The sequence below is a fragment of the Dasypus novemcinctus genome, chromosome 6 (genome assembly GCF_030445035.2).
Source record: "Dasypus novemcinctus isolate mDasNov1 chromosome 6, mDasNov1.1.hap2, whole genome shotgun sequence".
Lineage (NCBI taxonomy): Eukaryota > Metazoa > Chordata > Mammalia > Cingulata > Dasypodidae > Dasypus > Dasypus novemcinctus.
In genome coordinates this window covers 77,150,167-77,170,090 of record NC_080678.1, presented here as the reverse complement: position 1 = coordinate 77,170,090, position 19,924 = coordinate 77,150,167, and positions in this window count along the sequence as shown.

The window sequence follows — 19,924 nt, the reverse complement described above, 5'->3', positions numbered from 1 at the left end:
GGGTCCTCCCTGAGCTTTCAGGCAGTACAACTTATACCTCAGATGGCCATTTACAAACCCCTGGGGTCACAGTCAATCCCCTCCTCTTCACACCGTCTCCATATGGTGACAGGACGGCTCTCCAAGTGGGGACTTCAGTTACAACAGTCCATGGCCATGTCCATGCCTCTGTTTGCCCTGACCCCAAGGCAGTGGGGGCAGGCAATACCGAAGTTCCTCCTAAAACTTTAGGAAATGCAAGAGAGTCTGAGGTGTTCATTATTGCATGTAAGGGTGAAGCACACCCTCGTACGACTAAGCCTAGCAGCGACTGCCTAGTTTGTTGCAGCTGCTCCTTTAGAAGGTGTATTGCCTTGGCAGGCGGGTGGCCCACCCCTGCAAGGTCGGCTCCTTTGGAGATGTCATGCATAATTTGTCCCTTTTTTTTTTACTTTTACTTTTAATTTTTAAAAAATTTTTATTATTTTTTAAAGATTTATTTAATTTCTTTCTCTCCCCTCCCCCCTGCTTGTTGTCTGCTCTCTGTGTCCACTCGCTGTGTGTTCTGTGTCCACTTGCACCCTTGCTAGCACTGGGAAACTGCGTCTTTTTTTTGTTGTGTCATCCGGCTGCATCAGCTCTCTGTTTGTGTGGTGCCACTCCTGGGTGGGCTGCGCTTTTTTCACACAGGGTGACTCTCCTTGCAGGGCGCACTCCTTGCATGTGGGGCACCCCCATGTGGGGGCGCCCCTGCGTGGCAGGGCACTCCTTGTGTGCGCCAGCTCTGTGCATGGGCCAGCTCGCCACATGGGTCAGGAGGCCCTGGGTTTGAACCCTGGACCCTTCCATATGGTAGGTGGATGCTCTTATCAGTTGAGCCACGTCCACGTCCCTAATTTGTCCTTTAACAAACCATTATACCATTCAGTCATGCCTGCAGCTTGTGGTCGATATGGAACATGCAAATGCCAATCGATGTCTTCATTTTTTGCCAGGTTTGTACTTTGGAACCTGTGAAATAGGTGCCTCTGTCACTCCACACTTCAAGGGGACACCTATATCAGGCACTAAAAATATTCACTGCCACAATGGTATTCTTTTAGGTAGCTATGCAGAATGGAAGAGCAAAAACTAAACTTTCATTAGTATCGACAGCTGTGCACATGAACTTATATCCTTTATCAGAGGGCAGGGGTCCACTATAATCTACCTGCCATACCCGTAGGGGTCTATCTCCTTGCTTTACAGCCCCTTCTTTCATGGGCACCTGGTGTCTATGTGGGTATTGCTTAGCACATAGCTCACAAGCTGTTTCTGTGTTCATTGCATCTGTAATTGTTAATGGGATACCATATCACCTGGCTATCTGCAGGAAGGTTCGAGCCCCCACATGTCCCATGTGTCTATGTAACCAGGTGGCCTGTCCTTCCGTTGGATGGTATAAAGTTCCTACTTGTGCTAGACTGTCTGCAGCATCATTTCCTGGGCTTATGAGAGGTTTATGCTCTGCAACATGATAAACAGTTATGCTGTACTCTTGCCCTTTGGACTACAAGTCCTTCAACAAATTTTGTCCCCAGAGAGGTCTTTTACCAATTATCCATTCTTGCTGCTCCCACTGGGGCAGTCATAAAGTTAGCCCTTTGTACATGGCCCAACTGTCTGTACACACTGTAAGGGGGCTGGGTTCATGCATTATAACTAGTCACACAGCTCTCATTTCAACCCACTGGCTGCTTTGACCAAATCCGGTTTCAAACCAGATACCTTTGTATCTACATGTATACCTACAGTGGTCCAAGACATCAGCATGCCTTTGCTGGACCCATCAGTATACCAGGCATCAGCTGGTATAGTGCCCGTTCCATCTGTAGACGGGCTAGGCTCTAAAGCCTGGGGGCCAGGAAGCCCTGTGCCAGAGGGGTCAAGTCAGCACTCTGTTGGTCCTAACACTTTCTTCAACTGTGCAGACAGGGGGCTAGTGCTCCACATTGCCTGCTGTTCCAGATATGTGCCCCACTTAGCCAAAGTGGGCATTTGAGCCACCCTAGTTCTGGGAGCATTCAACCACGAACATACTCATCCTGCCACAGGGAGGGAGGTTCCTACTAGGATTCATTGTAGTCTTGTAAGCACTTCACACGCTTAAAGGGCGGCATACACTGCTGCTAACTGGCGCTCAATGAGAGTATAGCAGGGTTCTGCCCCTTTCCATAGTTGAGACCAGAATCCTATGGGCACCCTGCATTTCCCAGGTGTTTGCCAGAGGCCCCAGCCGTACCTGGCATCATGACAAGTAACATCAAGGTGGAAAGGCCAGGAATGATCAGCAACTTGCAAGGCCTGACTAATTCCCCGCTTGGCAGCTTGAAAAGCATGTTCATGGGTATCAGTCCAATCCCAAGACTTCCCTTTTCCTGGAGGGCATATGAGGGATGGAATATCTGTGCCAAATGATGTATAAACGCCCTCCTATATCCTAATAGGCCAGTACATGCCTGGAACTGTTTCACAGTAGTAGTTGGGGGTATGCTACCCTTATCTATCACTGCCTCAGGGATAACTTCTGTCTTACCCGACCAAACAACTCCCAAGAATTTGACAGATACTCCAGACCCTTGGACCTTTGCTTTGTTGACTGCCCAACCCCATGCTGTGAGCCGTTCTTGTAGGTCTTTGGCTGCTTCTTCAAAATCTGAAAGAGAATCAGAGGTTAGCATAACATAACAGAGGATCTATGCATCCACATAGAGAGATCCTGCACAATCAGACCATGACAGATGGTTGGGCTATGAATATACCCTTGAGAAGAATCAAAAAGGTCCACTGGCATCCTTCCCACATAAAAGCAAATTGTTCTTCCCTCTCTGGTGCAATATCTACAGAGAAAAAAAAAACATTAGCCAAGTCCACCACATAATGATATTGTCCCAGCACATGTGATAGTTGATCTATGACCTCAGTCACTGATGGGACTGCTGCACATAAAAGTGGAGTCACTCAGTTCACGGGAACTGACCGTCATGTGCTACGTTCCGTCAGGCTCCTGGACAGGCCACGTGGGGGACTATGTGCAGCCTCTGGTCCTCCAACTTCCCTAATCGGGTTCCTCGGCCCATTTGCCAATTTTCACAGTCATTGTCCTCTGGTTCTGCCTATAAAATATTTTGTAAATGGAGAGGGCATCCCTATAGTGGGGGCTTTCCCCCCGCAATTTTGTATAAAGCCTTACTGGTGCCAACTCCTTCCAAAGAGCTAGTAGCCCTTCATTAGGTTGCTGATCTGGCTTATCTGGATCCACACTGGCAGTAATAAGGTCCACCCACATTTGTTGTCGAGACACTTTTATCTGCCCCAGGGACTTACTCCCCCAGGCCAGAGCTGGGCCAGCTTCGTGCCTCCCCATACAGCCCCCTCTTCGTGCTGCTCTAGAAGAGGGTGGGATCTTCTGGCGTATTGGCCTTACTCCACGGTCCTGCTTGCTGATCTCCACATCTAATTGGGCTAGGGCCGTGGTTACTTTGTAGATGTTAGGATCCACGTATGAGGCTAAAAAGGGTTGCTAAGAGACCAAAGGTATCTGGAGGGGTTGTAGTCAGAATTATGTCCTTCATACGGGTGGAAAAGGGCTCACTCTCCGGGCCCACGTAGTTTGCCTGGAACATCATCTGATGCATTCCCTTCTTGAGCACAATCTGAACCAGGTCCATGTAAGTGGCCCATTTACTAACAGTCTCTGGGAGCTCCCCAACATCATGCCCTATCATCCGACACATCAGCCGGTTTCTAAGGGAGTAATCACCCTGTATGCTAAGCCACCAGCCCAACTGGCTATGCTGCCATAATGAAGGATGGAAGGTAATAGAGAGCTCAACTGCTGCATCTCACTACCAGACACAGAAATGCTGTCAGCGCCATCATCCCAAAGCCCTAGCAACCAAACGGGTACAGTGTCAGACTGCCGCTCGCGAAATTGCTTAGCCAGAGCCTTCAGCCCTTCACGGGTATATGGTGTATAAGCAGTTTGTTGATGGACCTGGCGATCCCCCGCTGCTTCTCCACCCTGCCTAAGTGGCTGATTATGCTCTGTCAGCTCTTTCACCATGGGCTGAGCCAGGAGATGGAGTGGGGATCCTGCCCAAGATTCATAGCAAGTCCTTACAGTACTATCAGCCTCTGCAAGAGCTTGTCTTCCTCCAGCGCGCTCAGGCAGGCTCTGGCCCCTCCTGTTGCCCTGTAACTCTCCGAATAGGAGCTTGCACAGTCAAAATTTCCTTGTGCTGTTGCCACAGCATAGTCAGGAACAACCAGGATACTTTCCCAACCCAGTCCTTCTGGGGTGGCAGCAGCACAGTTCCCAGAGATTCCAGCGCCTGTGCGATAGACTCTGGGGTGGGATGAACCATGTCCCAGCTCTCTGGGGGGGCCCACTGCTGGAGAATTGTCACCACCGGATACCGAAGACCCGAAGTGGGTCAGGCCACATCCCACCCCCGTCATGCACTCTCGGATCCACCGGGGCTTGGAACATCCTGCCGACTAAGCCAAACGTTGAGGCCAAGCTCCTCAGGCAGAGCAGGGGGATCAGGACCATCTGCACAGAAGAAGGCACGTGGAGTTGCGGGGAGTTTATGCTTACTGAATTTATCCATGCTCTTCCTCCTTTAAGCCTTCTTTGTTCTCTCTTACAGTAGCATACCTATCATATTACATATACTAATGTTGTAGAAGTCGAGAGAGGTTCAATTATTTGCGTATAGAAAGGCCAGGACCTCAGGAATAATTTTGGGATATGACTGGCCGGGCTTGGAGCTTCTCATTCCAAAATTCGAGCCTCGAACAAGATTTTCAAGTTTCTTTTGTACAGGGTGGGGAGTCAAATGGTGCTTGCTTTCTGTGCATTTTCCCTGAATATTTAAAGTTTATAGAGTCTGCATTGCTAAACTGTTTCTCTGGGACTGGAGTTGTTGTCATGGTTACCAAGGGCAGGGGTGCAGTTCTCACTGTCCCAAATGCTCAGCCCAGTCAGGTTATCTATGAAGAGATGAACAGCCCCCCACCCATAGCCTCCATCACTAATTAGCTAGTGCAGGTACCAGCGGGGACCAAGTCCACCCCCTGGAAGCTGAGTACAGTTATGCGGTGTCATTGTGTCCTGGATATAGCAAAAATGTAGCCAAAACTCTTAGGCTGTTTAACTATTGGGCTCTAGTGTCCCCTACGCCCACAATGTTTAGTGAGCATGCGCTACTTTATTTCAATACTTTGAAGTTTGTGGAGACTTCTTTCTGACCCAGAGTATGATCTATTTGGGTAAAGGCTGTGTTCACTTGAAAAGAATGTTTATTCTGCAGCTGTTGGGTGCAGTGTTTTAGATGTTTATTAGATTAAGCTGGTCAAGCTTGTTGTTCAAGCTTCTATATTCTTACTAATTTTTTGTATGCTTTCACTATCAGTTACTAAGAAAGGCATGTTAGAGTATCCAACTATGATTATGGCTGCTATAATCTTTCCTTTTAGTTCCGTTAGCTTTTGTTTATACATTTTTAACCAGTGTTATTAGATGCATATAAATTTAGGGTTCTTACATCTACAGTTGTATTAACCCTTTTAATAATGTGAAATATGCCATAATATGCCTTGCCTTTAAGTCCACTTTGTCTCCTATTACTACAGCACAACAGCTTCCTTTTGGATAGTGTTTGTGGGTATATCTTTTATCATTGCTCTACTTTCAAGTCATCTATATATTTAAAGTGTTTATTATAAACAGTATATAGTTGGACCTTATTTTAATCCCATCTGACCATTTCTGTTTTTTAATAGGACTGTTAACTATTTACAATTAAATTGCAATTACTGATAATTACTTTTATGTGTGTGTGTCCTAGGTGGTATTTGCTTTATTCCTCCTTTCTTGATTTTTTGGAACTAATCAAGTCTTGTTTTAAATTTCATTTTCACTTTTCTATTAGTTTCATGTTATACCTTTTAGTGTAGTTCTTTCTGTTCCTGTAGAAATTATAGTCTATTTTAATTAGTACTTTTATCACTTTCTGAACCATGAAAGTACTTCACAGCAATGTATTTCCATTTACCCCCTCCCATTCTTTTTGTTGTTGCTTTTTTGGTGCTATTTTTATTTCTGCAGACAACACTATAGGATATTGTTATTGTTGCTTTAAACAGTCGATAGTCCCTTTATATTTATTTTACCCATATACTACTCTTTCAAGACCATTAATTTGTTCTTGCACTTTTGTTCTTTCATCTGAGATTATTTTCCTTAAGCCTAAAGAACATCTTTTAGTATTTCTTGTAGTGTGGACCTGTTGGCAAGATATTATCTCAGCTGTTGTTTAAGAATATCTTTATTATACCTTAATTTCTAATTGATATTTTAACTGGGCTTGAAATTCTAGGTTGCTAGTACTTTTTTGGTAGCCACATATTTTGGCCTCCTTGGTATCCATTAAGAAGTCCATGATACTGCTACTATTATTCCCTTGAAGGTAATATGTCTTTTTTAACTTCTGGTTGGAAACTTTTCTCTATTTTTGCTTTAAGGAGTTTAACCATTTCTTTGTATTTATCCAACCTGAGATACCTGAGCTTCCTGAAACTGTGGGCTAATATATTTCATCATATTTCAAAAGTTATCTACTATTGTACTGATCCCATTCTCTCTCTTGTGTGATGGTTAGGTGAATGTGTCGACTTGACCAGGTAATGGGACCTTCATCTGAGCCCTGGTTTGCAGGCTTCCCTGCAGGATTTGGACTTGTGCATCCCCATGGTCACATGAGACAATTTTATAGAATCTCATACTATTTAGAGGTATCTCCTGTCTGTTCTGTTTTCCTAGAGACCCCTGACTAATACACCTTGTTCTGGAATTCCAGTTATATATGCATTAGACTTTTTGACCATGTCCCCTTCTCTTCTGCTCTTTTTCTTCCATGTTTTTTACTCTGTTCTTCAACTTGGATATTTTTTACTAAGCTGTTTACACATTCACTAATTTTGTCTTCTACTTTTGTCCAGTCTATTGGTAAGCCCGCCCAATGGCTTCTTTTTAAAATTTTATATCCCCTCCCCCCTTTGTGCCTTTTTGCATGCTATCTGTTCTCTCTGTCCATTTGCTGTGCATTCTTCTGTGTCTGTATTTATTTATTTTATTCCCCCGCAGCTTGCTTGCTGTCTGCTCTCTGTGTCCATTCGCTGCATGCTCTTCTGTGTTTTTGCTTATCTCCCTTTTTTGTTGCGTCATCTTGCTGAGTTGGCTCTCTGTGGCGCCTGCGGGCTGGGTGGCTCTCTGTAGTGTGCAGGTGAGCCTGCCTTCACAAGGAGGCCCCAGGACACGAACCCAGGGCCTCCCATATGGTAGACAGGAGTCCAACTGATCGAGCCACAGCCACTCCCCGCAATGGCTTCTTTTTAAAAAACCTTTTTATTTTGAAATACTTTCAAATTTACACAATAGTAGCAAAAATAATACAAACACCAGATAACTTCAACCTATTCCTATTCTCTTGGATACCCACATTTACCAATTTTAATATTTTGCCACTCTTTCCAAGTCATTCTATTCATCTATACATCAAACTTTCAATCCATCTATTGATCTGTCTATTTATCAATCCATTTTCTGAACACTTTAGTATATGTTGTGTACATCTTTTTCCTGGAACACTTAATACTGCCATGTATATTTTCTTGGGACAAGATATTCACTTTTGTATCCAGTTTAAGTGCAGTTATCAGGTTCAAGACATTTAACCTTGATATAATGCTTACAGTCTATATTCCAGTTTTTCATATGCCCCCAAAATGTCCTTTTGAGCCTTTTTTCCTACATTATTAGATCCTGTTTAGGATACATATTGCACTTAATTACATTGTTCTTTTAGTTTCTCATTTGTTTTTTAAAAATTGAGGGATCATATATACAATATAAACTCTCCCATCTCAACCATGCTCAAGCACATAATTCAGTGGGATTACTCATATTTGCGCAGTTTCAGTAAGCTCACCACCTTCTACTACTAAAACTTTCCCATCTCCCCAAACAGAAATCCTACATCCTTATGCATTAACGCTCCATAGCCCCCGCTTTGCTATCCCTAGTAATTTGCACTTTAATTTGTCTCTATGGGCTCACACATCCTCTGGTATTTTCATCTTTACATTTAACATCTTAAATCTGTGAAATTCGTGTTTGCTTAGAAGATACTGTATTAGTCAGGGTTCTCTAGGGAAACAGAACCGACAGGAGGTATCTGTAAATAGTACTAAATGTTATAAAATTGTCTCAAATGACTGTGGGGATGCACAAGTACAAATTTTGTAGGGCATTCTGCAAGCCAGGGGCTCTGATGAAGATCCTTGATGAGTTCCTCAGGAGACACTGTCTGTTTAAAATAGAGATGGGAGTTCTTTCTCTGAATGCTGAAATTGCTTCTCCTTTTAAGGCCTTCGACTGATTGGATGAGACATCACTCACTGCTGACAGCAATATTCTCAGTTGATTGTATGAGTAGATGTAACCGGCTATCTATGCAATCATCTCACTGATGATTAAAGTCCATGAAATGCCTTTGTATTACGATTAGCCCAGTGCTTGCTTGACCAAACAACTAGCACCATTACTTGGCCGAGTTGACACATTAGCCCAACCATCACAGATAACAATTTAATTTCAGTGGTATACACAAACTATGTTCCTGTATCCCTCTGTGCCCCCATCTTTGTATAGTTCTTGTCCCAAATGAACGTTTATTCATTATGAGTCCCAAACCACTAATTTCTCATTACATTTTATGCATTTGCCTTTTAGATCTTGAAAGAAATAAAAAGTGGAGTAACAAACCAAAAATACAATAGTAATGGCATTCTATTTACCCATGTCCTTATCTTACTGGAGATTCCTATTTCTTAACGTGGCTTCGATCAATTGTCCAGTGTCCTTTCCTTTCAACCTGTAGAACTCTCTTTAGCACCTCTTGTGTGGCGAGTCTAGTGGTGATGAACCCTCTCAGCACCCCCTCCCTTTGTTTGTGCTTGTTATCTGCTCTCAGCTCTCCATGGTGGTGCAGGCTACCCCTCAGCTTTTATTTATCTGATAATGTCTTAATCGCTCCCTCATTTTTTGAAAGGCAGTTTTGTCAGATATAGAGTTCTTGGTTGGCAATATTATGCTTTCAGCATTTTGAATATGTCCTCCTGCTGCCTTCTTCTCTCCATGGTTTCTGATGAGAAAGTGGCATTTAGTATTATTGAGGTTCCTTCATTCATATGTGCAATTTTGCTCTCTCTTGCAGCTTTCAAATTCTCTATCATTGGCATGCTTAAGTAAAAGTCTATTTGAGTTTATCCTGTTTGGAGTTCATTGAGCATCTTGGATATATATATTCATGTCTTCCTTTAAATTTGGGGTTTCAGCTCTTAATTCTTTGACAGTTTTTTTGTTTTTTGTTTTTTTTGCCTCTTTCTATCTTCTCTGCCTCTTTTTATCTTCTCCTTCTGAGACTCTCATGACATGTAAATTGGTATGCTTGATGGTATCCCACAGGTTTCTCAGACTGTTCATTTTTCTTAATTCTTTCTGTTCCTCAGATTGGATGATTTCAGTTTTATTATCTTCAAGTTCACTGATTCTTTCTTCTGTCAGCTCCAATCTGCTGCTGAAACCCTCAAAGGAATTTTTAGTTTCTATTACAGTGGTCTTTAGCTTTTTTCAGTTCTTTTTCATAGCTTCCACCTCTCTACTGATATTCTCTATGTTTATGTTTCATTTTCTGATTTCTTTTTGTTCTTTGTCTTTGTTTTCCTTTAGCTCTTTGAGCATATTTAGGACCATCTTTTTAAAGTCTTTGTCTGGTATATCCTAGGTCTGGTCCTCAAAACTGATGGTTTCTAATACTTTAATCATTTCCTTTGCCTGGGCCATCACTATATGTTTTTTTGTATGTTTTGTGACCTTTAGTTGAAACCTGGGCATTTTGAAACTTTAATGTGTTATCACTGGAATTTAGAATCAAGCAATCTGTTCCTTAAGATTGTATCTAGTTAGGGTATTGACAGTACTTTCCTTGAATTCCAGTGGTCATGAGCTAACAAATAAAATGAAAAGAGAAAACCCCTTTTTCAGTCTCTATAGATTGACTTGTGCAAGCTCTCTCCTTCAGAGCTTATTCATATAATGAATTTACAGTTTAAGGTCAAAGTGTAGGGGCTTCCCTGGTCCTTTCTGTATACACATCTTATCTTGGGCATGCATGTGTTGCCCTAGGAATTCTCCTGTTTACATGGAATCAAATGTCACCTTTTCCCATGAAAACAGTTTCTTCACAGTCCCGTGCAATGCATTGTATATCCTACAGCCAGTAATCCATTGCCCCAGACAACCACTTGACTGCTCTTCCACGGTGTTTGTAGGAGAGGTCTGTGTACTGCCTTCACATGTGTGGCAGCAAGTACCTTAGGCTACTACTGGACAAATTGGACCAGATATACATGCTCCCAATGTGTGTGCAATGGTTACTCTTCTCCCTCCAGATCCAGGCCAGAGAGCTGCACTGGGAGCATAGGCTGGCTCCATGCCAATTCAGCCATAGGGGCAGGGCTGAGGGTGCCACAAGATCCTACCACTTTTAAGTAGCATTTTTCTTGATTCAGTGGTTTCCCTTTTACTGCAGTCCTTTAACTGTTTTTTTGTTTTTCAGGTTTTTTTTTTAGCTTTAAGAACTTGTTCTGCCAGTTCTTGATGGTTGTTCAAATCCTCTGTGGGAGAGTGGAACCCTGGAGCACTCATTCTGTCATTCTTGATTGAGGTGGGAGTCCTATTGTTTTTTTTTTTAAGTTTCAATTTTTATTTTCAACTTAATTGAATGAGGTCCATCTCCTCAGTCTAATTTTCCTTAGCTATGAAATGATTACTTCACCTCCTTGGTCTGGAGGTCAGGAAAAATCAATAGACCAGGTAAAATAGAGAGCTATGAATAAAGATTCATATTATGTTGTCCCAAATACATACATGAAAGATCTTTTTCTCTTTGAAAGAAAGACCCCAGGGCCTCTATTGCACTTTAATTTGAATGTAATATTTGGGATAATTTTCTAAAAAGGCCAATATTTCCCAATTTAATCTGAGGTCATAATAGTACATCACCAAAACAGTATTTGGGATTTCAGATTTCAATTTCTTACCCTTATCATTAAGACTCACTACCTCCCATCATCAATATTTATTGAGCATTAACAGCATACTAGACACAATAAAACATACAAAAAAAACCCCAAAAAACAAAAACCCTGCTTTTGAGGAGTTTACATTCTAAAAGAAAACCCTCTTTTAAAGTGATATTTTTGTTTGGTGTTTTCTGCAAGGTACTGTGGAAATAGTGTGTAAGGTGAACTTTGGGTATAACTTATCCCCATCATGAAAAGCTATACAGAAAGTAGTTGAAAAGCCTATTCATAAAACTTTTGTTTGATTTATATCAACTTAATACATGTGGTCTTAAATATTATGCTTGGATTGTTCATGAAAATTTCATAAGACATTAAACAAAGCTATCTATCATCAAGTTATTTCCCTATTAACTATTTTTATAGCACATGCATGTTAGGCAAGTGTAAAAACAATCACAAAAGCAAAAAACCTTAAAAAGTTAAATATGTGGGTTTTTGTTACTTGAAATAATGGGTATCAAGCAACTCGTTTTTACTGCATCATTATTTGTACATTTGTTCTTAGGTTGTCTAAAACATTTAAACACAAATAAAATGAGTGTAGCAAAAATAATGAGCACAAACGGTAGCTAACATTACAAATAATGGAATATGAACAGTTTCTGCCCTTCTCCAAAGTAAATTGGGTCACAACTTTGTCTTAAGGAACAGTTCTGCAGCTGTATCAAAGGTGTGCACAATGAGATTGTGTATTCCTCAGATAAACATGGTTCAACTTGTAATATCCATGGAGTATTTGTTTCTACCACAGCCTTGAAAGTGCTCCAAACAAAGTACCCACAACTTCTACACTTGTGACTGGAACCATTTATCCCTTCTATCCCTCACCAGGACAAAACAATATATAGACAGTTTTCTTTGCTTAGACATGGAAACAGTTTTAACATTGGCCACTGTGAAGCCACAATCTACCAAAAGTACTATGCCAAACATTTATAACTTGTATAAGTATCCCAAAATTGGCCACCTCAAGATGAAAATAGATAATTCCCTAATGACTCTACTCCCCTATATTAAACATAACCACATGGGAAACACAGAAATTCTAATAGAAGTAACATAAATCTGTCATGAATCATAAACAAAAAAAAAAAACCCAGGAACTGAACCTAGGATCTCCCATGTGGGAAGCAGGCACTCAACAGCTTGAGTCACATCTGCTCCCCAGCAATTTTTATTGTATGTTAGATGTTGTGGATGGTTTACTCTAGATAATCTGAATTATGTTATCTTCTTTTGAAGGCTGCTGAGTTTCGTTCTGGAAGGCAGTTAAATTTTCAGCAGATCACCCTGATCCACAATGTTGCGTTACCATACCACTATCTATTACCAAAATTTTTCTATCATCCCAAATAGGAGCTCTGTACATTTTAAGCCTTATCTTCCTACTTCCCACCCCCAACCTGTCCCCTAGTAACCTATATTCTGGATTCTGAGTTTGCTTATTCTAATAATTTCCTATCAGTGAGATTATACAATATTTGTCCTTTTGTGTCTGGCTTATTTCACTCAACATGATGTCTTCAAGGTTCATCCATATTTTTGTATGTATCAGTCCTTCATTTATTTTTCCAGCTGAATAATATTCCATAGTGTGTATACACCACATTTTATTTATCCATTCCTTAGTTGATAGACTCTTGGGAATGCTGGCATGAACATCGGTGTGCAAATATCTGTTTGAGTCCCTGCATTCAATTCCTTTAGATATATGTCTCGAAGTCAGTTTGCTAGATCGTATGGTAATTCTATGCTTAACTTTTTTGAGGAACCACCAAACTATCATCCACAGTGGTTGTGCCATTTTACATTGCCAACAGCGTGAATGAGTGTACCTATTTCTCTGCGCCCTCTTCAACAATTATTTTCCATTAAAAAAAAAATTTACTTATTTATCCCCCCCTCATTGTTTGCACTTGATGTTTGCTCTCTGTTTTTCTTCTTTTTAGGAGGCACCAGGGACCAAACCCATGTGGGGAGGAAGCACCCAATCACTTGAGCCACCTCCTCCACTCCCTGCTTGTTTTGCCTCTCGTGTTTCCGTACTGTGTCTCTTTTGTCTGTCATCTTGCTGCATCATCTCACCACATCAGTTCATCTTATTTAGGAAGCACTAGAAACCAAACCCAAGATCTCCCATGTGGTAGAGGGGTGCCCAATTGCTTGAGCCACATCCGTTTCCCTTCTATGTTTTTAATAGCAGCCATTCTAATGGGTGTGAAATGGTATCTCATTGTGGTTTTGATCTGCATTTCCCTGATGGCTAATGATGTTAAGCATCTTTTCATGTGCTTTCTGGCCATTTGTATATCTTCTTTGGGGAGATGTCTATTCAAGTCTTTTGCTCATTTTTTAATTGGGTTGTTTGTCTTTTTGTTAAGTTGAAGGATTTCTTTAAGTATTCTGGATATCACACCTTTATTGTATATGTGGTTTCCAAGTATTTTATCCCATTGTGTAAGTTGCCATTTTACTTTCATGATAAAGTCCTTTGAGGAACAAAAGTTTTTAATTTTGATGAGTCCAATTTATCTAGCTTTTATTGTTGGTTGGGCATTGGGTGTAAAGTCTAAGAAACCAATACCTAACACAGGTCCTGAAGGTGCTACCTTATGTTTTCTTCTAGGAGTTTTACATTCCTGGCTCTTATCTTTAGGTATTTTAAGTATTTTAAGTTTATTTTTATTTATAAGATGAGGTAGGGGTCTACGTTCATTCTTTTGCAAATGGAGATCCAGTTTTCCCAGCACCATTTGTTGAAGAGAACATTCTTTCCCAATTGAGTGGTCTTTACCCTCTTGTCAAATATCAGTTGGCCATAAATATGAGGGTTGCTTTCTGAATTCTCAATTTGATTCCATTGGTATATATGTCTGTCCTTGTGCCAGTACCTAGCTGTTTTGATTACTGTGGCCTTGTAATACGTTTTAAGATCAGGAAGCATGAGCCCTTCAACTTCATTGTTCCTTTTCAAGATAACTTTGGTTATTTGGGGCCCCTTACCTTTTATACAAACTTGATGGTTGACTTTTCCATTTATGCAAAGAAGGTTGTTGGCATTTTAATTGGGATTGTGTTGAATCTGTAAGTTACTTTGCGTAGAATTGACTTCTTAATATTTAGTCTTCCAATCCATGAACACAGAATGTCTGTCTATTTATTTATGTCTTCTTTGATTTCATTTAGCAATGTGTTGTAGTTTTCTGTGTGCAAGTCATTTATATCTTTGGTTATATTTATTCCTAGATATTTGGTTCTTTTAGTTGCTGTATTAGTCAGCCAAAGGGGTGCTGATGTGAAATTCCAGAAATCTGTTGGCTTTTATAAAGGGTATTTATTTGGGGTAGACGCTTATAGTCACAAGGCCCTAAAGATTTCAGTTCAAGGTACCATAAGAGGTACTTTCTCACCGAAAATCATTGACCACATGTTGGAGCAAGATGGTGGGTGATGTCTGTGAAGGTATAGCCTCTTAAGTCTTCATTGTCCCAAGTTCTTCCAATCTCAGGTGTAGGTTGTTATAAGGCTTGTCTCTCTCCCCATGGCTCATTTCTTTCAGGGCTCAGCTACTCCGGTCTCTTCAAACAGTCAGCTGTAGACTATCAGGCTCATCTCTCTTCCCAGGGCCTCTGCCCTGTCTAATGAGCTCTCTTTCTTCCTCTGTGTTCTTCTTTCCCCATGTATTTACTTCCCAGGGCTCCAGCATCAAAACTCTACCTCTCTCCTCTGTCAAGGGGGCAGGAACTCAAAATCCTACTGACCGAATCAAAGCCTTAATCATAATTTAATCAAGTAAAAGTGAAACTTCTGAATTTAATACAACCTAATATGCCCAGAGGACCAGATCAGTTTACAAACACAATCCAATATCTATTTTTGGAATTCATATACAATGACAAACTGCCATAGTTGCTATTTTTATTTCTGCTTCCTATTGTTTATTACTAGTGAATAGAAGCACTACTGATTTTTGGGTGTTGGTCTTGTACCCCACTACTTTGCTGAATTCACTTATCAGCTCTAGGAGCTTTGTGGTAGATTCTTCAGGATTTTCTGTATATAGGATCATGTCATTTGCAAATAGGGGAAGTTTTACTTCTTCCTTCCCAATTTGGATGCCTTTTCTTGCCTAATTGCTCTGGTTAGAGCTTCCAGTACAATGTTGAATAACAGTGGTGACAGTGGGCATCCTTGTCTTGTTCCTGATCTTAGAGGAAAAGCTTTTAGTCTTTCATCATTAAGTATGTTGTTAGCTGTGGGTTTTTTATATATCCCCTTTATCATGTTGAGGAATTTCTTTCTTTTTAAAATTTATTTATTTTTAAAGAAGCTTTAGATTACATAAATGTTACACTAAAAAATAGTAGATTTCCACATACCCCATTCCCTTCCCCTCCCACACCTTCCCCCATCATTTTCATGTGTGGTACATTTGTTAAAATTGCTGAACACATTTTTCAGCATTGCTACTAACCATGGACCATAGTCTATATTATAGTTTACACCTTGCCCTGCACAATTTTATAGGTTTTAACAAAATGCACAATGGCTTGTATCCATTATTGCAATGTTATGCAGGACAATTCCAATGTCCCCAAAATGTCTCCATGTTACACATATACTTCCCTCTTGCTCCCCTCAAAACCTCTTGTGGCCATTGTCTTTATATCAATGCTACAAGTTCTTCCATTGCTAGGATACTAATAAGTCTACTTTAGTCCAAAGATGCATTCACCCCTTATCTTTGTTCATGCCTCAATCTTGAGGTTTTGGTGATTATCATGCCTGCTCTATTCCTCATTGAGAGGGGAAGGACATTCTTTCTATTATATTCCTAGTTTTCTATGTTTTAATCAAGAATGGATGCTGGATTTTGACAAATGCCTTTTCTGCATCAATTGAGATGATCATATGACTTTTGTCATTCATTCTGTTAATGTGGAGTATTCCAATAATTAATTTTCTTATGTTGAAACACCTTTGCATAACTTGGATAGATACCACTTGTTCAGGGTGTATAATTCTTTTAATGTACTGTTAGATTCAGTTTGCTAGTGTTTTGTTGAGGAATTTTGCATCTGTGTTCATAAGAGATGTTGGTCTGTAATTTTCTTTTCTTGCAGTATCTTTATTTGGCTTTGGTATGAGAGTAATGTTGGCCTTGTAGAATGAATTAGGAAGTGTTTTCTTCTCAAAAATTTTGGAAGAGTTTGAGCAGGATTGGTATTAATTCTTCTTGGAATGTTTGGTAAAATTCCCCTGTGAAGCCATCTGGTCCTGGGCTTTTCTTTGTTGGGAGGTTTTTGATTACTGATTCAATATCTTTACCAGTTATTGGTTTGTTGAGATATTTTATTTCTTGAGTTAGTGTAGATAGTTTGTGTGGTTCTAGGAATTTGTTGATTTCATCTAGGTTACCTAATTTGTTGGCATGCAGTTGTTTATAGTTTCCCCTTGTAGTCCTTTTTATTTCAGTGGGCTAGGTAGTAATATCCCCCTTTTCATTTCTGATTTTAGTCATTTTTGTCCTCCTTCTTCTTCAGTCTAGCTAAAGGTTTGTCAATTTTGTTGATCTTTTGAAAGCACCAACTTTTTTTAAATTCAATTGTTTTTTATTCTATATTTTAGTTTTTTTTCACTTTAATCTTTATTCGCTTCCTTCTGCTCATTTTGGATTTAGTTTGTGCTTGTTTTTCTTGATCTTCCAGTTTTGAAGTTAGGTCTCTGGTTTGAAATCTTTCTTCTTCTTTTTTTAAAATATATTTTTTATTGAAGTATATCATTCATACATGAACTTGCATAAACAATACGTGTATAGCAAAGGTTGTGAACTTACAAAATAAACAAACATGGCGGTGGACTTGACCCAGTGGTTAGGGCATCCGTCTACCACATGGGAGGTCCGCGGTTCAAACCCCAGGCCTCCTTGACCCGTGTGGAGCTGGAACACGTGCAGTGCTGATGCGCACAAGGAGTGCCCTGCCACACAGGGGTGTCCCCTGAGTAGGGGAGCCCCATGCGCAAGGAGTGCGCCCCATAAGGAGAGCCGCCCAGCACAAAAGAAAGTGCAGCCTGCCCAGGAATGGTGCTGCACACACAGAGAACTGACACAACAAGATGACACAACAAAAAGAAACACAAATTCCCATGCCGCTGACAACAACAGAAGCAGACAAAGAAGACGTAGCAAATAGACACAGAGAACAGACGACCGGGGCAGGAGGGGCGGGGAAGGGGAGAGAAATAAATAAATAAATAAATCTTTTAAAAAAACAAAACAAAAACAAAACAAAAAAACCCCAAAATAAATATAATATTATACAGGGTTTCATACATCACCTGTCCCCCAACACTTTGCATTGTTGTGAAATCTTTCTTCTTTTTTAATGTAAGCATTTAGAGCTATAAATTTCCCCCTCAGCAATGCTTTTGCTGTATACCATAACTTTTTAATAAATATTTATTATTATTTTTAAATTAATTTAACCCCCCTGCTGTGTTTTTTGCACTTGCGCTCTCCTCTCTGTGTCCATTCACTGTCTACTCTCTGTGTCTGTCTTCTTGTCTTCTCTTTTTGGAGGTACTGGGAACTGATCCCGGAATCCTTGATGTGGGAGAGAGACACTAATTGCTTGAGCCACCTTGGCTCCCTGATTCGCTGCGTCTCCCATTGTCCCTCCTCTGTGTCACCTTTGTTGCATCATCTTGTTACATGAGCTGTGTGGGCCAGCTCACTTTTACCAGGAGGCCCCAGGAATGGAACCTGGGACCTCCTATATGGTAGACAGGAGCTCAGTCACTTGAGCCACATCTGCTTCCCCCTATAAGTTTTGGTATATTGTATTTTCATTCACCTGAAGATATCTCCTAATTTCCATTATAAATTCCTTTTTAACCTGTTGGTTGCTTAAGAATATATTGTATAATTTCCACATATTTGTGTATTTTCTAGTTTATTGAAACGAATGAAACCAGTGATTTCTAATTTCATTCCACCGTGGCCAGAGAAGTTACATTGAATGATTTCAATATTTTTAAATTTAGTAAGACTTGTTTTGTGACCCAAGATCTGGTATATCTTGGAAAATGATCCATGTACACTCAAAAAGAATGTTTGTACTGTGGCTGTTGGGTGAAATGTTGTATATATGCCTGTTATGTCTGTTTGGTTTAGAGTATTGTTCAAGTCTTGTATTTCCTTATTGATCTTCTGTCTAGATGTTCTATCCATTATTGAAAATGGTCTATTAAAGTCTCCTACTATTAATATACAACTGTCATTATCTCCCTTCAAGATGTCAGTATTTGCTTCATATAGTTTGGAGCTCTGCTGTTAGGTGCCTCTAAATTCATAACTCTAATGTCTTCTGTTGAATTAATCCATTTATTAATATACAATGACCTTTTTCTCTCATACATGTTTTTGACTTAAAGTCTATTTTATGTGATATTACTATAGCTATCCTGGCTATAGTAACTAAAATACTATTGCATGTTTTATATATATATATATATTTCATCCTTTCACTTTCAACCTCTTGTGTCTTTGCTTTTTTTTTTTTAAAGATATATTTATTTATTTAATTTCCCGCCCCTCTCCCCCAGTTGTCTGTTCTCTGTGTCTATTTGCTGCGTCTTGTTTCTTTGTCCGCTTCTGTTGTCGTCAGTGGCACGGGAAGTGTGGGCGGCGCCATTCCTGGGCAGGCTGTACATTTCTTTCACGCTGGGCGGCTGTCCTTAGGGGTGCACTCCTTGCGCGTGGGGGTCCCCTCCGCGGGGGACACCCCTGCGTGGTGCGGCACTCCTTGCGCGCATCAGCACTGCGCATGGGCCAGCTCCACACGGATCAAGGAGACCCAGGGTTTGAGCCAGGGACCTCCCATGTGGTAGACGGCCGCCCTAACCACTGGGCCAAGTCCGTTTCCCGTGTCTTTGCTCTAAGGTGAGTCACTTCCAGACATCATGCTTTTTTATCTATTCTGCTGATCTCTGCCTTTTGACTGGAGAGTTTAATCCATTTTCAATTAAAGTCATTACTAATAATGCAGGGGTTTGTTCTGGAATTTTGCTATTTAGTTTTTATAAGGCTTATACATTTTTTGTCTCTCTTCCATTAATGCCTACCTTCATGTTTGATTTTTTTTTGTATTGTACCATATTGAGTCTCTTCTCATTTCTGTCTGAATATATTTTTTCATATATTTTCCTGTGGTTACCATGGGGTTAAAATTTAACATCCTAAATATATAACAATCATTTGATTTGATACTAACTTGACTTCCATTGCCTAACATATACTGTTCCTATACCCTGTGACCTCCCCCCACCTTTTTTGGATTTGTTACAAATTATATCTTTGAATGGTGAATGCCTAAAACCATAGATTTATCATTATTTTGTATGCATTTGCATTTTTATACCTGTAGGAAGAAAGAAGTGGAGTCGTATAACAAAATATAATGCAATAGTACTAATATTTATAATTACCCATATGGGTACCTCTATCAGAGGTCTGTATCTTTATGCTCCTTTGAACCACTGTGTAGTACCCTTTCCTTTCAGTCTCAGGAACACCCTTTAGCACTTGTAGGACACGTCTAGTGATGAATTCCCTTAGCTTTTGTTTATCTGGGAGTGTCTTTATCTTCCCTCATTTTTAAAAGAAAGTCTTGCCTGATAAAATGTTTCAGTT